This window comes from Meriones unguiculatus, chromosome 9 (assembly GCF_030254825.1).
Source record: "Meriones unguiculatus strain TT.TT164.6M chromosome 9, Bangor_MerUng_6.1, whole genome shotgun sequence".
NCBI classification, from domain to species: domain Eukaryota; kingdom Metazoa; phylum Chordata; class Mammalia; order Rodentia; family Muridae; genus Meriones; species Meriones unguiculatus.
Window position 1 is genome coordinate 73,418,903 of NC_083357.1, and position 15,571 is coordinate 73,434,473.

Genomic DNA, 15,571 nt, shown 5'->3' on the forward strand with positions numbered 1-15,571 from the left:
AGAAGGATCAAAAAGGAACATGAAGTCAGAAAATTCTCATATTTTAATTATATTTCCACTACTCTTTACCCTCTCTGAAAATTCATTCGTGGTTTGGGGAAGATTTGACGGAACTTCTAAATCTTTCTTCTTCTGAGTTTCTGCTTTGGTCAGCCTAAAAATAGGTTTTCTTCTCAGAATCTGTTTGGACTGCAACAATAACTCTACCATTGATGGGGTGGCTTAAGTAACAAATTCTTACTTCTCACAGCTTTGGAGACAGCCATGGACAGTTCGCCATGAGAAGGCAAGCGGATGCGGGGTCTGAGGATCGGTTTCCCGGTCTGCACATCACCATTTTTACGTGGGTTCTTCATGTGATGGAGAGCAGAAAGAGGTACCTTCTACATGCTAATCCTGTCCCTGGGGTCTCCACCCTCATAATCTGATCACTTCTCCTAGTGCCAGCCCCTCTAGCACCACCACAGGCAGGGCTAGGCTGTTCATTCTATAACACTTCTGTTTTCTCTTCTCTCCAGGGAGCTTAGGATGCTCAGGAGATAGCATAAACATCTTACTCTGCTTTGCACTTCAGCTTTTATTCTCTCTCCATCTTAACTAAAGTGCTATTTTTGTGGACGAAATCAAACCACCCAGCCCCTTTAAAATAAATGCACATTTCTGAACTTTCAAAGTTCTGTATGACCTCGGCTTTCTACATCTCTGTAGCAGAAAATGAAAGGTATCGGGCTGATAATGTTTATTATTAGCCTTATAATTATTATGGTGGTATTATCTAACCTGATATCACAATCAATAAAAGACGCAGACATCTGATAGATTTTAGAGTAGCCTTATTTCACCTGGGGCATGGCAGATATTAACCCTCTAAACTATCCTTATCACTCCTAAGCCCCCATCCCAGGCCATCTGCTTTAAACATTCCTATCTGGGCTACCTCCCATCCATAATCCCCAAATGCTTGCTAATGTTCTTCATTTGGGCCAGTTTCCTCCATCCATGCCAAGCGGCCATATGCTTCTCCACACACTAACCCATGGTGGCATACTTCTTCCTTCTTCATCTTCCTGCCCTTGTCTCCTTCCCAAGATCCTTCTGCCCCCAAAGCCTTCAAACCTTGGCCACGCCCACCACCTTCTGCCTTGCCCAAGTGTAGGCCTTTTAATCCGCCAATCAAGGATCTTTAGGGAACATTCCTTCCCATCACATGGGTACAGGAAATAGTTCAACATTAATAACAATGCCCATGGCAGGGCAGTAAGCAGGTCTCAAGGCACTGAAACCAGCCTTTGAGCACATAGCATCAGACCAACCCCCAATATACCTCCCTAGTTCCATGGAATGTCACCTTTCTTGTCACTCACTCTTCTCTAGCCACCCTCACTCTTTTCAATGTCTTTAAAGTACCTGAAAAAGAGAAAGAAAGAACAAAGAAAGAAAGAAATGAAATGAAAACTTTATAAATAAGCAATGTGTGCCTCCAGTGGAGCCCCTACCAAAGCAGAAGCATGTGGGAAGTACAGCCATGCCTGTCAATGCCTGTCAATGAAGGAAACGCTATCCTGGGAGACAGGGACCCTATTGACAGCAGATCAGCATCTGTTATTCTACTGTCAAAATCTGAGAAAAAGAAGTGAGCAACTGCCTAATTTCCCCCTGCTATGAGTGCCATGGGACTGCCATGACCACTCCAGTAAAATCGCAAGGCAAGTCTCCCGGCTCCTGGCAGTCAACAGAGTGTCATGGTTAATCATAGAGATTTGATGTGGACACCACTGGATTTAGAGCCTGGCTTCAGCTTCCTGCCTTGCTTCCTCGACACCTCACTGAGGCTTTCTGCGCCCTGGTTCTGTATACCATAAATGGAAGCAATGAATTGATGCTGAAATTGAAGGCAGATAATGTTTCTAAAGCCGTCTCTTTGCAAGCACTGGGAAACTCAAATAGTAGTTAGAAGCCCTAAACTTCTTGGCTTTAGGTTTGCTTCCTTACCCTTCGAGTGTGCAGAATTTAAAAGACCCATTAAGCAGGAAAGGGTCGCGCAGCCAGCTTCCAGGCGACTGTAATTGTGTTTGACTTTGCAGGAAGCCTTGGGGCACCTGCTGCCACCCTTGGTCCAGGAAGGCAGCCCGCATCAGAAACACCTGTCATGCTACAGGTCCCCGGGCTCCATCCAAGTCTTCTCAAGAAGAACATCTGGGGCCGAGGGCAGGCGTAGGCCTTTAAAACGGTCTCCCTCGATGGTGAGTGCACAGAACTTCCTCTTAGAACAAAACACGGACCAGAAGAACAAAAAACCAAAAACCTGCCATTCTGTTTTCCAATGTGACACTGCTCGTTTAACTTTGCATCCCTCAAAGGCTGTGGGGGGGCTGTCTCTGAAACACAAGCAACATATTAGAATCTTTTTGAAATGAAATGCAGTAGACCAAAGTTCCAGGGCTGCTTGAATCTTCATTTCAAAGCCCCGGAGAGCTGTTCAATGACATTTTGGAGGTCCCCCTGAGCCTGTAGACTGAATATTCCATATCCCTATGTTTGTTCTAGACAGAGACATAGCCTGTCAATCACGAGTATAAAGTAGGACTCACTGCTCTCATCTTATACCAGGGCACCCCACCCCAACAACACCCTTTGCTACTCTCACCTTTTATCACTGTAATAGAGTCTGGTTCCCTTTTGGATTCTACATGATAATTAATCCTTCTGGAAAATGATAGTGACTAGCCATTCCCCTTTAAATTTTGTTATCTTTACGGTTTTTGGGTTTTTTTGTTTTTGTTTATGTATTTTTTGTTCAAAATGGCAGTGGCCTCTCACGCAGCTGAATCCAGCATTTCTCGATCCTGTCCTCAAACAGTAAAGGGTTCGCCTCCTACATGTTCCTCTCACTGTCACTTCTCTGCTGAAGGTAAGACCCAAGATTCTTCTTACAAAGCCAAGTCTTAAGGCCCAATCTTAACTCAACTTATCTTTCCATGTCTCTTTCTCCCACCACTTTTCAAAGCCCCATTCTCTAGCTAGGGCTCCTAGATCAGCTGTTGCACTTTCCAAAGAATGTGTGCCTCACCATTCAGCAGCACATATACAGAAGACAACTCACTGGGGTGGCCTCTCTTCCTCCACAGTATCAAGACCCAGGGATTGAGTCCAGGTCATCAGAAATGGGGACAAGCACCTTTACCCAAGGAACCATCTCAACATCCTAGTTTTGAATCCTAGGTTTATTTTACCTCCAAGATCTTGAGAAGCCAGGAACATTTCTTCACCCTACAAGACTCCCAGCAAAGCCTGGCACATTGCATGTATTTGCTGGGTGCTTATTCTTTCGATGTTATTTTTATAACAAGTCATAATCTGTTCCTCGGTTTCTTGAGGGTGAGGCCTTTTCTTTGTAAGAACACTTTTAGGTGTGGGATTTTTTAAACACTTTTTTTAAAATCGTGTCTGACTTTATGGAACTAGGTTTAGGAAAATATTTTTAATATAAAGTTGAAATGGGTTTGTCCTTTATTGTGTTAAGATAAATAAACTTGAACTTTTCTCACAGTTCTTACTTAAGTTTTATTGCATTGTGGTGCGATGGATACACTGTGATTTTAATCCTCTTGAATTTATAAAGATTTCTTTTGTGTCCCAGGATGTGGTCTAGTTTGGAAAGGCTTCCCTGAGCTGCTGAGTAGAATGTGTATTCTTTGGTGTTTAGATATCTGCTCAGTCCATTTGATGTATGATGTCAAGTAATTCTAATGTTTCTCAGTTTGTTTTTGTCCACATGACCTGTCTATTAGAGAAAGTAGGGTATTGAAATCACCTGCTACTAATGGATTGTAGTCAATCTTTAATTCTAGTAGAGTTTTTATGGAACTGGGCATCACTGAGTCCAGCGCATATATGCTAGAATAGTAGCATCCTTTTGGTAAACTGTTTCCTTGGTCAGAATAAAGTGTTCCTTTTTATCACTTCTGGTACCTATTACTTAATACCTATTTTTCCAGATACTAGAAGAGCAACGCCATTTTGCTTCCTGATCCTATTAGTACTTTTGTCCATCCTTTCATTCTAAGGCAGTGCTTATCTTTAAAAGGCAGATGTATTTCTTATATCTCTACTGTAGGCAGTAGATAGGTGGATTTTGTTTCCATTCAGTCAGTCTATGCCTTTTGGTTGGAGAATTGAGGCCATTTATATTTAAAGTAATTATTGAACGGTGTGTATTAGTTGTGGTCATTGCTGGGTTTTGTTGGGGTGTTTGTGTTCTTGGTGGTATTTTGCTTTTTTTAAAAATATAGTTATAGCTTCATATTTCTTTCCACAGTCTTTGTGTATTTCTAATACCTTTTTCTTTATATAGTACTTGCATTTTCTATGCTCACTCTTCTTTTCAGCCCTAATTATTGCTTTCTCTATTTTTCTTATGCTTGGTTTGTTGGTTTAATTTTTTTAGGCTACTTATATAGTGGAATTTTTTTTCTCCTTCAATCATGGCACATAGTTTTCTGGATATATTATTTTATATTGGCTGTCATAGTCTTTTAGGATTTGGAATGCATTGCTCCAAGTTCTTCTAGATTTCAAAGTTTCCATTGAGAAATCAGCTGTTCATCTAATACATTTTCCTTTATATGTCACTTCCAGTTTTCTCTTGCAGCTTTTACAGCTCTGTTTACATGTTGCATTGAGTAAAAGTAAAACGAAGGGCTGAAAGAGATAACTCAGAGGTTAAGAGCACTTATTGCTCTCCTACAATACCAAGTGTAATTGTCAGCATCTATATCAGATGACTTACAACCACCTATAACTCCATGTCTAGGGGACCTGACACCCCTGGCCTCTGAAGGTACTGGCGTACACTCATACAAACACATAGGATCATAACAAAAATTAAAATAAATATTTTAAAGTAAAACTAAATATAAAATAATTAATGTGCTGCTGACAAAATGAAAAGAAGAGTTTAATTGGAACTGTTTTGAAAGTGAATAAGGCAATGCAAATTATTTAGAATGATCAGTACATAACATAAGCAATTTTATAAAGCATTGTGACTAGGGCAGTGTGACACTGACATGGATTAGAAAGAAACAGTCCTGAAACAAAGTGTAACAAAGAAAAGAGCCATACAAGAATGTTCATCTGAATTACATCATTTTGATTTGGAAAGGAACTATTGGAAATTTCAGTAAATGTTTCTGGATTGATTCAATGTGTATTTGGAGAGAAGATGAACCTTGACCCTTACCTTATACTATAAATTGAAACTAATTAAACATAGATTATAAGTTCAAAAGTAAAATGTAAAACTTCTAGAAGAAAAACAGTAACATATTTTTATGTTTAGGATATGAAAAGATATAAACAGCATAACAAAATTACTGATTAGAAAAGTGGCATATTAAATTTCTTCAAAATTCAGAACATCTCTTAACCCACAAGAAAGCAAAAGGGGGACAACAATATGGCTTAGTGTGTAAAGGCACTTGCTGCCAAGCTTGGTAACCTGAGTTCAATTCCCAGAACCCACACGGCAGAAGGCTAGAACTGACTCGCAAAAGTTGTGCTTTATCTCCACATTCATACTGAGGTACTTATGGAGCTCCAGATGAATGAATGAATGAATGAATGAATGAATGTTAAAAATAGAAAGTGAAAAGGCGTGTCACAACATCTGGCAACAGTTTTACATACAGAATGTATAAAGAGCTCCTACATCATGAAAAAATAAGAGCTCAATTTGAGTAGCCTGCATGAAGATTGACTTAGTATCTTACAAACCTTTTGCTCAGTTTTCCTACTCATTAGGTAGATGGACAATAAAACCAGGACACCAATCTACACCGTGAGAATGACTACAATAGAAGATGGACAACAGTGAAAGCGGTTGACTCTGTGGAGCAGCTGTAACCCTCTTGTGTTGCTCGTGCCAGTTTAACTGTGTAGACACTTTGGAAAAATGTTTGGCCTGCGCTATTACACAGCATCACTACTCCTTAGCAAACGTAAAAGAGAAAGTGATATAGATGTTAACCAAAAGATGTGTGCCAGAATGTTTGTAGCAGGTGTATTAACTAAAGTCAAAACATTGGAAATACCAGCAATTAAATGGATAAACAAACAATGGTTTTTTCATGCAATAAGAGACCCAGTGCCATTTAAAAAACAAGTGAATGAGCCACCATTGTGCCAAAGAATGTTGATGAACTTCACATTGTGTGTGTGTGTGCATGTTTTTCATTTATATAAGATTTGTGGGTAGTGTCATAAAGAGTCAGAGAAAGACAACTAATAAGAAGAAAAGGTTTATTATGACTTAACATTTGAGAGGCCTCAGCCCATGGTTGTTTGACCCCAGGATTTTGAGTTTGTGGTAGCACTATGGGAAGAATGCAATGAAAGAGGCCTATTCACCTCGTGGTGGTCAGAAGCAAAGAAAGAAAGGGAGAGTAGCTGGGGTTCCAACATCTCCTTTCAGGACAACCCCAAACTGGCCTGGCTTCCTCCCAGTAGGCCCTACCTCCTAAGCCTTCTCCACTTTTCAGCAGTAGCACAGGCTGGTGACCAAGCCTTTAGATGGGCATCTGGGGAAATGCTCATCCAAATAATAGCAGCAAACTCGTCATTGTGAAGTGCTGGACATCAGAGTGGCCACCTCAGAGAACAGGGGTATTTGCTGCAATGGAGAAAAAGAGATTCTCTACCATGGGCTGACCTGGGAATTCACAGGTCCGTGTACGACTCAAAATTCTATACACTGTGAATTCGTGATTCATGCACTCTCTATTCATTCCCCTCTTATTGAACATAGATTATTTTCTCATACAACATACCCAGATTATAGTTTCCTCTCTTTTTACTTCTCCCAGTTTCTCCACACCCCTCCCTTCCCCTCCTCTCTCCTCCAGATATAATCCCTTTCTGTCTCTCATTAAAAAAGAATAAACTTCCAAGAGATAACAATCAAACAGGACAAAATAAAATATAATAAGATAAAGCAAAAGCCATCATGCCAAAGTTATACAAGGCAACTGAAAGAAGGGAAAGAGTCCTAGGAGCAGGCACAAGAATTAAAGACCATTTGTTCTCATACGTAAGACTCCCATAAAAATACTAAACTAAAAACTACCATATATATGTAGAGGAGCCATTGTAAACCTGTGAAGGGCCTGTGCTTGTGACTCTGTCCATGTGAGTTTCTATACACCATGCTTAGTTGACTCAGAGGGCCTTGTTCTTCATCCCTGCTGTCTCTTACATTCTTTCTGCTTCTTCTTCCATGGGGTTCCCTGAGGGGAGAGATTTGATGAAGACATCTCATTTAGACTCTTTCTCCAGGTAATGTCTGGCTGTGGCTCTCTACATCTGTTCCCATCTGCTGCCAGAGGAAGCTTCTCTGATAATGACTGAATAGAGCACTGATCTATGAGTATAGCATAATATCATTAGGAGGCATTTTATTCATACTTTTTTAAGACTGGTAGTATTTGAATTTATACTAGGTCAATTTTCAGAGAGCAACCCACTGACTTAGCAACAGCCTGGGTTGTTTGGGGATTTTCATGTGAACTCTTTGGCCAACAACTCAAATGAGATCAAACCCTCACTTAAAGCCTTATTTGGTAGCAAGAGATGGCCAGTTGGGACTCTATTTCCCGTTGTTGGGAAACCTCCTTAGGAGCACCTTCATATATTTTAAGAAGTTTTCACTGCACTAGGTTTCTCAATTGCTCATTGCTCAAATGCCAGCTGTCTCTCCCTGTATTCTCTCCCCCTGCCCTGTCTCTGCACAACATCTAATCTTCCTGTTCCTGTCCCCACATGCCCCCAGTCATCCCATCAACCCATAAAAATCTATTCTACTTATTTCTCCCAGGGAGATCCCTGTGTCCACCCTAGACCCTTCCTCTATACCTATCCTTTCTGGATCTATGGATTGTAGCTTGGTCATCATTTACTTAATGCCTAATCTCTACATATAAGCAAACACATCACATATCTATCCTTTTGGGTCTGTGTTACTTTAGTCACAATAATTTTCTTCTCTAGTTCCACCCATTTACCTGAAAATTTCACAGATATCATTTTTAAACAGCTGAGTAATACTCCACTGTGTAAATGTACTGCGCTTTCTTTACCCATCATTCTATTGGGGAACACCCACATTCTTTTCAGCCTCTGGCTAGTATGAATAGAGCAGCAACAAACATGGTTGAATAAGTATCCTTGTGGTGGGATTGAACGTCCTTTGGGTATATGTCCAGGAGTGGTAGAGCTGGATTTTGAATTAGATCAATTTCCAAACTTCTGAGGAAATAGCACATTGACTTCCATAGTGACTTTGCAAGTTTTCTCTCCCACCAGCAATGAATGAGTGTTCTCCATACGCCACATCCTCATCAGCATGAGGAGTCACTTGGGTTATTGATCTTAGCTATTATGACAGGTGTAAGATGGAATCTCAAAGCAGTACTGATTTGCATTTCCCTGATAGCTAAGGATGTTGACCACTTCTTTAAGTTCTCAGCCATTTGAAATTCCTCTGTTGATAATTCTCTGTTTAGATCTATGCCCTTTTTTTAATTGAAATGTTTGGATATCTAGTTTCTTGAGTTCTTTATATATTTTTGAAGTTGGTCTGGTCCTCTATTGAATGTGGAGTTGGTATAAAAAAAACTTTTTCCATTCTGTAGGCTGCCATCTTGTCTGGATGATAATGTCCTTTGTCTTATAAAAGCTTTTTCAGTTTCATGAGGTCTCATTTATGAGTTGTTGATCTCAGCGCCTGCGCTATTGTTGTTCTGTTCAGAAGTCTCTCCTGTGTCAACGTGTTCAAGGCTATTCCACGCTTCTTCCTCAGTCAGGTTCAGTGTACCTGGTTTTATGTTCAGGTCTTCAATCCACTTGGGCTTAAGTTTTGTGCAGGGTGGTAAGTATGGATCTATTTACATTCTTCTACATGCATAGAGCGAGTTTGACCCATACCATTTGTTGAAGATGCTATCAAAAATTTAGTGTCCATGGGTGTGTAGATTTATTTCTGGATCTTCAATTTGATTTCATAAATCAATGCGTCTATTGTTATGCCAATACCCTGTGTTTTGTTACTATATCTCCGTAGTACAACTAAAATCAGGAATGGTGAGACCTCTAGCAGTTCTTTTATTGTTCAGGATTATTTTAGCTATCCTGGTTTTTTTGTCTTTTTCTATATAAAGTTGAGGTTGTTCCTCCAAATTCTGTGAAGAATTGTGTTGAAATTTTGGTAAGAATTTCATTGAATCTATAGATTGCTTTTAGTAGGATGGCTATTTATACTATGTTAATTCTACCAATCTATGAACATGGGAAATCCTTCCATCTTCTGACAACTTCTTCGGCTTCTTTCTTCAAAGACTTGAACTTTTTGTCATACAAGTCTTTCACTTGCTTGGTTAGAGTTACCTCAAGATATTGTATATTATTTGAGGCTACTATGAAAGGTGTTGTTTGCTTGATTCCTTCCTCGGTACATTCACCATTTGTTTATAGAGGCCTACTAGTTTTTGTGAGTTAATTTTGTATCCAGCTACTTTGCAGAGAGTGTTTTTCAGCTGTAGGAATTCTGTGGTAGAATTTTTAGTGTCAATATATATGCTATCATATCATCTACAAATGATGACACTTTGACTTCTTCCACAAAACCTAAAAGTATGCTTGGGAGCATCTTTTTTTCACCTTCATATTCTTTTGGCTCCCTCTGAGAACAGTAACATTCTTTCTGACTTCCAAGACCCCATATTCAGAATGAGAGCATGTTCAGTGCTGATAGTCCTCTGGTGTCACAAGAAACCTCCTCCTCTGAGACCCAGAAATTGTGTTTAATCTGCTCCTGCTCATTCATCCCAGGCAGACAAACAAACTTGACAGACACACTGGCCTCTATGAACACCCAGGAGAATACATGCTCTTAGTGAAAGAATATAGAAGTCTGCGCTGTAGTCTTATCTCACATTCCTGCTCTTCGTCCCCCAAGGATGAACAAATTTATGACTTTTTATATTTTATGCGGTTGCCTTTTTTAAGATAGATCTCATTTTTTTTGTTTTCCCTTTCCCTCACTATTTTTACTATTTTTTATTCTTCCTTTTCTCTTTACCAATATATGTTGTACTTAATAAGATGAAGAATGGGTCAACTGTGATTTTTTTTTTAAGGACAACAGGTTTGTTTCCCAAGAACGTGCAACAGAAATACATTAATAGAGGAAGAAATAGGAGGCTAATGAGACAGAGCTGGTACATTGGTGAGGGAATGAGACATGAGAGCTAAAGCAATGGGTCTCTACTGCTATGGGACTCCACAGTCAACTGTGATTTTTTACTTTTCTTTTATTAGTATGGGTATTTTGCCCGTATGTATGTTTTACCACATATGTGTAGTGCCTGTGGAGTCCAGGGCATTGCATCCTCTGGCTATGAGCTGCCATGTGGATGCCAGGTACTGAACTAAGGTCCTCTGTAAGAGCAGACAGTGATCTTAAACACTGAGCCACCTTCCCAGCCCTTTAACTGATGATGCAATAGAACTTTTAGAGCAATTATAGGTTTACAGAAAAATCAAGCAGAAAGGACACAGAGTTCACATATCCATATTCTATCTTTCTTCCCCTCTTCTCTTCTGCTACCATCTCCCCTGTTAGCATCTCCTGTTTGTGTGGTTTGATGGGCTAATACCAATGTACCATTGATACTATTTTTTAATTTTTTATTGACTCCTCATCTCACACTGTTATCAACAGAACAGATTTATTAAATTTCATGCCATGCAGTTTATCCATGTAACACCAACCATTCAGTAGATTGTCAGGTACTCCTGGTATTTAAGTTAATCCCAGGGTCACACCAATGCCTTTACCTCACAGTCCCTCTAGTCCTAGTCCTTTAGCTGTCCTTTCCTTCAGGACATCACCACAGGTCTCGGGGCTCTGCACCATGTCCAGAGGCTTTGCAAGTGCTGTATCATCCTATGGGCCCAACAACCTTGAAAATAATGTCTCTTTCACCTTCTGAACAATGACAGTAGTACTGTTGAGCATAGCCATTGTTGCCCTAGAGCATGTAGAGACCTATTGCTTTAGCTCTCCTGTACCCCCCACCCCCCGCTATGTGCCAGCTCTGTCTCACTAGCCTTCCATTTCGTCCTGCACTAATTTATTTCTGTTTCACATTCTTGGAGACAAACCTGGTGCCTTTCACATGCCATTCCAATGCTCTGCCTTTGACCCAGCCCCAGTCCTCCCTTGCTCGGGCTAGCTGGGTTGCCTTTGGAAAGAAAGAGATTAGGAGCCATTAGGATTTTGAAGCTCCTGAAAACTAGACATTTCATGGTTTTTCTTGTTTTAATCAGGAAAAGAATAATCTTTTTGTGCTATGCACATATTTTGGTCCTTTTATCAACAATAATCTTGGACCCAGTTGGGGAGAAAAATGTCACTAATTCTAATACTGGTTTACTGAACCTGAACACTCATAAAGGATTAAAGTCTTTAGTTGACATTAAGAATCACTCTATGTACTGTACAGTTCAATGGGGTTTGACATAGGGGTAACACCTTGTATCCACCATTAGAGGATAATAAAGAATGGGTTCTTTGCCCAAAAAATGTTCTCTATACTACTTATCTGCTTTCTTTCCTTCTCTGCCCAGTTACTTCTCTTAGCAACCTCAGATTGCTGTCATGTGGTTAGAATCATCCCATAGTATGTGTATCCCTACACACTGACTCCATTTATTTATTTGTTTGTTTGTTTAATGTTTTTCTCTCATTGTTCAGTTCTTCACTTTACATCTGATTGCAGCCCTTTCCCCCTTTCCTCCAAGTCCAGCCTCCCACCCTTTTCCTCCATTCCCTCTGCCTTTCTCCCCAGAAAAGCAGATCACCCCACACTAACTCACCCCAACACATCAAGAGGCAACAGGACCAAGCACACCCTCTTCCACTGAGGCCAGAAAAGGCAGCCTAGTTAAGCAGAAAGTGATCAACAAGCAGGCAACAGAGTCCATGTCTACAGTGATTTCTTTTACTTTTAATCTGAACTAAGTTTTCTCCAAACCTTTTCAAGACTTGACAGGTCATTTTCTTCTATCCCTGAATATTTCATTATCTGACTATACCACAGCCTGTTTATTCATTTGCCTATTGAAAAACATCTGGGTTGCTTTTAACTTAAGCACTCACGAATAAAACTATGTAGAGAGGAAAAAAAATAGTCTCTCTCATTTAGGTTCACTGAATTATCTGCAAATTACAATAAAAGATGAAGCAAAAAGAAAAAAATTCAAATGTTCCTCAACTTACCTATTATATCCAAACAAATACGTTATAAATTTAAAATATATTAAGTTGGAAATGCATTTAACATCAATATCACAGCTAAGCCCAGCCTACCTTAAACATGCTTAGAACACTTACATTAGCCTATACTGAGACAGTGTCAGCTGACACAAAGCCTATTTTATGATGGCATGAATCTCTCGTGCACTTTATTGGCTACTGTAATAAAAGTGAAAAATGGGAGGGCTATAAAGATTTTTCATCATTAATGGGCACCATTGAAAGCACCCTGAGTATGCAGACTGTTTAAAGCCTTGAATTCAAATTACAATGTGATGCCATGGGAACAGGATTATCTATTTCTGGATGGGAGCTTAGAATTCACTACTATGGCCCAGGACCAGAAGAGTAGCATGTGAAGTGAAAGTTTCTGGTTTCTTTGGAAACTCAGTTGTGTCATGCGAACATGTTTTTTGTTTTGGTTCCAAGTGTGGGATGTGAGAATGATTTTCCCCTGGCAGAAAACAGTTCCCCATGGAAAATAGCCCCTGTGAAAAGGCATGTGATGTTTGTCAGCTGGGAACCACCTTGTGCAAGGGTCATGGTTTTTGTGAGCTGGAAAACATCCTCACGTGGACTCTGAGAAGGGATAAATAGACGCGCACAGACAGTGAGACGATGCTTTTGCATTGCTGCGCTTTGCAACAGTTCACATCCTTTGCTAGTCTTCACAGAGAGAAACACTCTGGACAGCTTTTTCTGTGGCTTTGGGGAATGTTGCTGCTTCATTGGACTTTGGGCTGAGTCTAGCCACTTCTACTGAATCGTTTGGATGATGCTGACTTGTGTTGCCACTGCTGCTTCATTGTTTGACTACACTGCTGGTACCCTGAAGACTGAGTTTGGTAATCCCCAAAGACCCTTATCAGCAGGAAGATAATAGGCCTATAGCCCCTTTCCCTACCAAGGGTAGGGGAGTTAAGAAGGGAGATAAAGGTGTTTAAGAACCTTAAATAAAGCAGGTGTTTGAAAAAATCTAAAGCCTGTAGCTATAGTGCATGTGCCCAGCCTGGGAAAAGATCAGAACTCAAACAATGGTTTCTACTGAATGTAACAGGCACTTAGAGGTCTCTTTTGCTAAAAGTATGTATTTATCCCTTGAGCCTGCAGGTGCACAGTTCTTAATTAAAAAGCAAGGAATAAACTTGACATCTCTGCCTTCATTTTGCTGCTATCTCCTTTTTTACTCCAAGCTATGGCCACATTTCTATTCAATTCTCCACATAGACATGTTAATCACTTAAAGAGTATTCACCCAGGACTGGAGAGATGGCTCAGCAGTAAAAGTGCTTGCTGCCCAAGCTTGCTGAGCTGAGTTAGGCTCTCCAGAACCCCCATTAAAGCCAGACACTGGAGCACAAGTGTCTGTAATGGCAGCAAGCCTATGGGAGGCGGAGACGAGAGAATATCCAGGAGCTAGAGAGCAATCTAGCCTGGCTTACTAATTAGGGAAGAGACCCTGTCTCCTTCAAGGTGAAGAGTCAAGGACTGAACTCCCGAAATAGACACTAACCTCCGCATGCATGCAGTTGTATGTGCACCCTTCTCTACACACACGCACACACACAGGAATGTTCATAACCCTTCAAGACTGAATGAACTAAAACAAGAGTAACTAAGAATTTCCATGATTAATAGAAATGCTAAATAATCAGTAGCTTATCAAGCACCAGCTCTTACCGTGTATTATTTCTGACCATGGGAATAGCACTTAGAAGTCTCCATTAATTCTCCCAAGCCTGGGGAGCATGCAGTCACTGCCTCAACTAACTCCATCTGTCCTTTGCCCTGTTCTGGAGCCTGTTCTTCCCAGCTAGCCTCCAGTTGTGCTCTCAGAGAACCTTGCACATAATCTCCTCAGCTGGTATCAGCTGAGCCTGGGAGAAACTAATTAACCAGACTACAGTTCACTAAGACTGTTTGACTCTGTGTGTGCCTTTCAATAACTCCCACTTTATCTTTCTCCTCTAGAATCCTATGGATGCTCCCAAGGCTAAGGATGCTCATTCTCCAGTTTCTTTCTGCTGCAGCCAAATTGAATAAATTTCTTTGTTATTTCACAACTCTTCTCTCTGGTTAGACCCTCAAGATGGTGGGTGGCCAGCCTGGTCTACCAGGACCCTCCAGACGTAAGATCGCTGATGTAGCACTGATGCAAACAGGACATAGAAACTGGCCGTTTTAAGGTTGGGAACCCTGAAAATAAACAATATTTTATTTTCTAAAAGCCAAAAAATCCTGGGTTGTGTCCCTGTTGAAGGTCAGAAATGACACTAATGTCCGACTAGATATCTTGAGTTCTGCCTTAGCCCCGGCTTTGTAGAGGTGCCAAAATGAAGGTATGTTCTTTTCATTTTCTCTCTTCTGCTAAATGAGCAGCCCTTCCTGGAATATATTCATGAGAACAGGAACAGAACAGAGAGGAAGTGTATGGTCACCTGATATTGGGCCACTGAACTGACCAGTTAATTTTCCCATGCCTAAGTTTCTGCCATTAAGCCTATAAAAAGCCCATAGATGAACATCTCAGGGGCACCCATTTCCAGGGACCCACTCATACTATCCCAGTGTTCTGCTCTTTTCCCCCTAAACTGCAGTAAACACCTTTTTAACCCCATTCTCCCATTGTCCATGGATTTCATCCTTCAAATCTTTTGAGGCCACTGACTTCACTGGTAATTCTGTTTGGCCATATGTCTAGCACTCTGACTCCTTAATTAAAACACACCTGAAGTGAGAGAGAAAGCCTCTGTCCAACTTCAAAACATCCTAGTTTTTTTCACTTCAGTGCTAGCAGCAATACATACCACATTCTAAGTCAAACCTCTGTAAATAAAGGGCAGTACTTTGCATGCACACGGCAATTCACAGAAAAAAAAATTTAAAGAACCAAAGAGACAGGTAAACCCAGGGTTCACATACCATCTTAACATGTGACAAATGTGACAAAACAAAAGAAGGAGTTTGGCTCCTTGGAGCAGTAAATTATGGAAAGGTAAATATATGGGGGCAAACATAATTGGAGATGAGTATTGCTTTAGTAAAGTCTGTTTCTGCAGACTCGTCTGGGCGCCAACTCTCTGTCTCCCGTGATAAGGGTTTCTCTCCCCGTCTTGACACAAGTGGATTAGAGAAGGCTCGCCTACAGGAAGCACAGCTCGTGTCCTGCCTGTTTTACCATCACCTGAGAGGAGCCCACAT

The 15,571-nt window shown here is 40.6% G+C and overlaps 1 long non-coding RNA gene across 1 annotated transcript; it reads left to right on the forward strand.

Moving 5' to 3' along the window:
• Nucleotides 1–225: 225 nt before the first annotated feature.
• Nucleotides 226–14,402, forward strand: LOC132656640 (uncharacterized). Its single transcript, XR_009594358.1, has 4 exons — nt 226–376; nt 2,085–2,243; nt 2,810–2,911; nt 14,342–14,402. It is a non-coding gene; the product is annotated as an uncharacterized LOC132656640 (long non-coding RNA).
• The last annotated feature ends 1,169 nt before the right edge of the window (nt 14,403–15,571 follow it).